Source organism: Melospiza melodia, chromosome 26, assembly GCF_035770615.1.
Source record: "Melospiza melodia melodia isolate bMelMel2 chromosome 26, bMelMel2.pri, whole genome shotgun sequence".
In the NCBI taxonomy this organism is placed as follows: Eukaryota; Metazoa; Chordata; class Aves; order Passeriformes; family Passerellidae; genus Melospiza; species Melospiza melodia.
The window spans coordinates 8134242-8140241 of record NC_086219.1 but is presented as its reverse complement, the minus strand read 5'-3'; the positions used below and the strand labels follow the sequence as shown (position 1 = coordinate 8140241).

Sequence of the window (6000 nt, the reverse complement as noted above, 5' to 3'; positions counted from 1 at the left end):
GACAGGCCCGGTGTTTTTCCTGCGTGGCAAAAATACCTTTAGCTTTGTCAGGAGGACTTAGTGGCACGTGGAGCTGGTAGGACACTTCCAGCATGTTTTGTCCACCTAGGAAAACCAAGGAGAAGTAAAGATCAGAGCTGCTGAGGAGATATCCTCTCTCTGCTCAGCCACACAGGGCTTCCTCGGGAAGTTGCCTGCTTTTCTGTGAGGAGCCAAAGTTGTAATTTACTGACAGAGAGGATGTCCAGGTTGGATCCTGGTATGTAACATTAGATCTGGTTGGATTCTCCCATGACTTGCTCACTTTCCTGACATTACAAGATGATCTTATATGCTGCTCCAGGCATTACATGTACACAACTGCCTTGCCATCTCCGTGGGCAACATGGGAGGGTTGGTGTCCACTTGTAGGAGCTGAATTCTGACCTTTGGGTCTGGGCTGGCTATGGATGGAGTTGGTGCTTCTTGGTGGAGCCCAGCTGTGAGGGCATCTGCACAAACGAGACCCTTGGGGACCAGCACAGTAACTGTGTTTTGTCACTGCTGGAGTTTATCCCCCTTTGCAGGACACAGCCGCACCTCAAGTGTCCCTCTGTCCTCATCCCACGCACTGGGAGATGCTCCAGGCTGCTGGCAGTGACAGTTCATCATGGGAAGAGCTGTTTCCTGCTGGTGTTACAGAGGATTGGGAGGTTTGGGGCAGCTCCCTAGCAGCCCAGGATTTTTTTTGTCCCAGATTTTCTTCTAGCTGTGTCCAGTGCAGTAGCTCACCTACATCCCACCATGGCAGAGCCTCTGTTTGACAGAAACCTGTTCCTTGGATTCAATATGGGACGTTTTTCTCAATATCTTTCCTCACTTGGAGCACAAGGGCATATTAACACCAATTTATTATTATTAGTAGTAGTAGTAGTATTAGACCAGGCTATAATTAATTCCTTATCAAGTTACAGGTGCCAAATTTGACAGGGTTTTTCTCTGCTTGTTTCATTGCCTTGAGTTTGATTTTACTGCATGCTATTATATCTTGATTTGGAAGGGAGAAAGTTAATTACTGCATGGACTTTGTGTGCTGCTAATTATAGCAACAGCAGATTTTCATGTGCGCTGATTTATGCTCCTCTGAGAAGTGGGGATTCCTGCCCCGGTCTCATCTGTTTCCATCATTAATATCTGTACCATGGCGTGCACAAGAGGACGGGGGTGGTGGTTGTGGGCCTCTGTGGCCTTTGGTGGGATGTCCTGTGTGTCCAGCACACACGCTGGCCCTCCACACCCCACAGCTCACCCCTGGTCTGCAGTTTCTCTCGGCACTGTCAAGTCTTTCTCGTGGATTTGTTCCCAAAAAGCAAAACCACTGTGGCTTTGTATGAAAAGACAAAGGAGGGCTTAAGAGACAGCACGTGGAGGTGATGAGCCCATGGTGCTGCTCAGTGTTCCTGGCACTGTGGGGAGTGGGGAATGAGGCTGGTGCAGGGAGGGGTTGATGGAAAGGGGGAACCATTCCCCCAATATTGCTCATGCATTGTTGGGATCTAATTAAAGCCAAAGAACTGAGGCATCATCAGAAATACTGGAAGGTGCTGTAAAGCCAAAGCAACACATAATCTGGAACACAGACAAGGATGAAGCTGATTGAGGTGGAGCCTCCTGTGATGCTTGTGGCAAGGATGAGTTTCTGGTGGAATGATGAGATGGTACCCTGTGGGAGACTCCAGGGTCTCTCCAGCTTCTTGATCTCATCCACTTGGCTCAGCCTCTACCCAGCTGGTGCCTTTGTGCTTGACAGGGCAGGGATTTCATTGAAATTCATCTGGAAGAGACAGTGAGACACTGATACCTATTCATGATTTCATCTTGAAAATTCTTTTGAAAAGATTCCTCTTCCTTTGCTCTTTTGTGAGTGCTCAGGGCAGCAATGAGCATATTCAGAAGGAATGGCTCTTTCCAAAATCCCCAGTGATGTCCCATATTTGCAGAAGGCACAGATGTGCTTCTGACACCATTACATTGGGCAGAGTGGGTTTTGTTTTGTTTTTGGCCATGCAGATGAACCAGGGCTCATTTAAGAGGTCCACCACAAAGATGCTCTGAGGGTTTGACCCATTCCAGGTGATTCTCAGAGCCAATGTTTGGTAACTTGAGGCTGCCGGCACTGGTACTTGCAGCTCTTCCCAGCTTTTAAAATTTGAATTAGCCTGGAGTTTTCTGTTTCAGGCCAGATTTTTGCTTTGCTTCTGAAAGTAGCCATGCCTGGAGATTTTCTTTCTAGCCTCTTATTCCTGAACGATGTGGGTGCTTAGGGGGATTGAACCTGCCATGAGTGCCCTCTGCTCTGGGGTGTCATCTCTCAGCCACCAAGTGTCCCAGCAGGAGGAATTGTGGGTCTCTGGCCCTTCTTATGTCAGCCTCGGGTCCAGGGAGAAAAGACAAAAATAAAAAACAAACCCAAACAAAACAAAACGACAAACCAAACAAAACAACGACAACAAAACTAAAAAACCACAAAAAAACAAACAAAAAAAAACCCTCATGGGGCAGGCCGTGCCCGCGCGCGCCCCCTGGCGGTGCGGGCAGCGCCCTGCGAGCGGCGGCGCGTGGCCGCCAGGGGGCGCTGTAGCCGGCACGCCCCTCGCCAGCGCGCTGCGCGGTGACGTCAATCGGCTGCCCCTGTGCCTTCGCCGAGGAGACCCCGCAGCGAGCTGCCAACGCCCGGCGGAGCGTCCGAGGTGAGAGTGGGGGGGGGAGGGGGGCGGAGACGGGACCGGGACCCCCGGCCGAGCGCGGGGACCCCCGGCACCACCGACTGCTCCTGATCCCCGCGCAGCACCCGCCGGCGCGGCCCCGGCCTTCACCTCGGGCGGAGCGCCCGCTGTGCGGGAGCCGCCCTGCCGGGCCCGCTGTGTGTGCGGAACCTCCCCGGCAGCCGCCTGCCGGGGGGAAGGGCGGCCTCGTCCCGGCGGGTCTCGGTGGCTGCTGGCGGGCGCTTGCCTTTGTGGGCCTGGTCTGCTGAGACGGTGGGCATGGCCGCCGCTTCTCCTGCCCACCCCCCCCTCCTGGCGGCGGACGGGCTGGACCCTCGGAGCGGCGCAGGAAGCGTTTCCGCGGCCATGGCGGGGCCCGCCCGTGCTCCCTTGGCCCTGCCCGTCCCGGCCCCGCCCTGCCCGTCCCGGCTTCAGCCGCGGCCCTCCGCGCTTGGTGCCGCCCGGCTGCGCCCGGGGCTGTGGGAGAAGCCCCAGGGGGCTGCGGGTTGAGCGAGGTGTGCCGTGCCGCAGGAGCCCTGAACCGCAGCAGGGTGCGGGCATGGTGAGGGATTGAGCTCCAGCTACGTGCCCTGCACAGACAGCGCTCAGGCGAGAAGTCGCAGACTCTTCTGGGCATCTGCCTCACGAGCTCCGGTGCTGTGGGTTACCCAGAGCCGTCCCACAGCTCGTTACAGCGTGATGCCCCTGGCTGTAGCTAGGGCAGCAGCTAACACTGCTTCGAGGGTTCGTGTTGTCATGTGTTCTTCATTCTCCTTGGGAATCTCATAAAATGTATGTACTGCAGCAACATAACACTTGCCTGTGTTTTAAAGGTCTGTTTTAGTGATCTAGACTTCAGTTGTGTGTTTGTAAGTAGATAGAACTTGCCGCTGGTGACAGCAGTAGGAGACAGTCACAGGTAGCTGTGAACGCAACAGCCAGCCTTGGAAACCTGTGCTTAACAAAGAACATTCTCGTGCTCACGATTCCTGGTGTCCTTTCTATGTGGATGCTGTGGCCAGGGCAGCCAGAGATCCCATCTTGACAGCAGCATGAGGAAGAAAAGCTCTGGCGAAGAGGCCATGTTAGATGGCAACCGGGCGATCAGAAGTGGATTGCTTGGTCTGGCCATCTGTGATTGTCTTTGTCTCGTATTCATCTGTGCTTCTCTCCCAGGAAGGAGGTGTGGGTTGCTCAAAGTATTGAGTTGCAGTGCCCCAAACACTCTTTTTTTTTTTTTTTTTTTTTTTGGAAGGGGGCATTTAAAACCTGGATCAAGCTCTTTGTATTGCTGATTGGGGTAACTCAGTAAAGCATTACAGCTTCTCTTTTTCAGTAAGCAAATTATATTCAGCTGGTTGTATGTGGGGAAGCTGTTGTAAACTTCCCTTCTGTTGTAAACTTCTGCTTTGTAAACTCTTGTTGTTAATGTAAGGTTCTGAGGAAGATAGTATAGGCAAGTGTGTATTTGAGTCGGGTCTTAGACATGCATGTAAGGTTTGAATGAGTATATTGCTGACTGTAAAAATGATTTGGTGTTTAAACAGTTCTCATTTATGCTTCAGTAACAAAAAAAAAAGTCTTGGCAAGGAATAAAAAATTACTGGGGTGCAAGATAAAACATGTTTTCACTTCGGTAACATATCCTAGGCAGAAATTTTAATCACTAGATTTGCATACTTTGAACTTGGTTATTCATGACCTGCAACTGATGCTCTGAATTCATTAACTGCTCTGCTTTAGAATTGTTTGTTTGCCCGAAACTGATGGTCGGGCTGGGGAGTTCGTGATGTTTTTACTGTTTAAATAGAAAAGCTCTGGAAGCTCTAGAGCGTGAAGTACCTAAAAGGGAAATTGTCGGAAACTGTCGTTCTGCTTAAAACCAACAGTAAACAGAAATGAGCCCCTGTGAAACTCCCAGGGATTTCTCTTATAAGTGTGCAGTGGGTTTTCCTTGCTCTAAACCCTGCGTGTGGCTGATGGAAGGTGTAGCATGAAGCTGGCCACTAATCTTGATGTAAAGTTTGACTTATTGGTTAAAATGGTGCTGTAGTACTAAAATAATTTTCTGTGTCTTGCGAGCATAAATAGCTGGACCTTACAATTAAAACCTTTCCAGCCACTCTTGTTACCAGGGAGGGGTTGGTGTAGCTGGGTTCCAGCTCTGCTGTTAGCTCCAGAAGACTTGGACAATGAACAAACGTGCAGCACTGCAGCTGGGGTTCATGTAAGGTGTTGCAGGTGAGGTGTGTGTGTAATCTGCTCGGTGCCCGTGTGAGGCTCTCAGCTTTGGAAGTTGTCTGTGGGCCTGTGTGTGCTCATTCCTCTGCCTGCCCTTTGTGGCCAGCCGAGCTCTCCTGCTGGCCTTTGACACCTTTTTGACATCTTTTTAATTTCAGAAGATGAAAGTTCTGTCAAATCAAATGGAGGTAAAATTGGTTTCTGGTGCTTCAGGTAGCAAGAAGCCCTCTTTAACCACTTAGTCTTCTTCCTTGGCTCCTTTCACTCCCTTACATTAAATGTAGGTGAAAGCACCTTTGTTAATATATGACAAATAAAGCAACTTATTGACCAGATAAGCTTTTATGCAAAATTTTAAAAGAAATTCTAAGTATCTTTGCATTTCTGCAGCCTGTCACCATTTAATTATCTGGCTTCCCCCAGACCCTACACTTTACACTTTATTACACTGTACAAACTAAGTGTGTATCCATCAGGAAGGACTGCCATTGGGAGTGGGAGGTAAAGAAATCCCTTTCTCCAGAGTTTCTGCAGGGGTTGAAGGCTGGCACAAACGCTCTCCCTCCCTGAGGGTGCTGGACCACCCCAGCACAGTGTATGTCAGTGCTTGAGGTGAGTGACAGGAATGGCATCAAGGCAGGTAGTTTCCAGCTTCTTGGGGGGGATCCTTCAGGTTGCTTTTGAGTGGATGAACTGGGTTTGGTTACCTGGTCCTGGGTGTGCAGAAAACTGCAAACAGTGAGAACAAGAAGCAGAGTTTGTGTAATTAATCTTTGTAATCTCCCCTTGGAGTTTCAGAGAATGACTCTGACCTAAAGAGTTGTAAAACTTCAAAATACTAATTGGCCTGCTTTCAGTAGAGCAGCTGTTCTTTCCTTGAAAATGTTGATTTCTCTTCCAAACAAGTGATATTTTATAAAGAGAAAACAAAGAATTTATTTTGAAAAGCTTTTAAAAGCTGTTATTATGTTTTAAGCTCTTGTGCTGCCAGTTCACCCCATTACTTTAGAGTGTT

At 49.8% G+C, this 6000-nt stretch overlaps 1 protein-coding gene across 2 annotated transcripts in view; it reads left to right on the top strand.

The window, feature by feature from the left end:
- Positions 1–2641: 2641 nt before the first annotated feature.
- The window catches only part of CDC42 (cell division cycle 42), a 28208-nt gene continuing 24849 nt past the window's right edge, over positions 2642–6000 (top strand). For both annotated transcript variants that reach the window (XM_063176846.1, XM_063176847.1), the window contains exon 1: positions 2642–2729. The gene's annotated coding sequence lies outside the window, so the exon portion shown is untranslated. The remainder of the gene's footprint in view (positions 2730–6000) is intronic.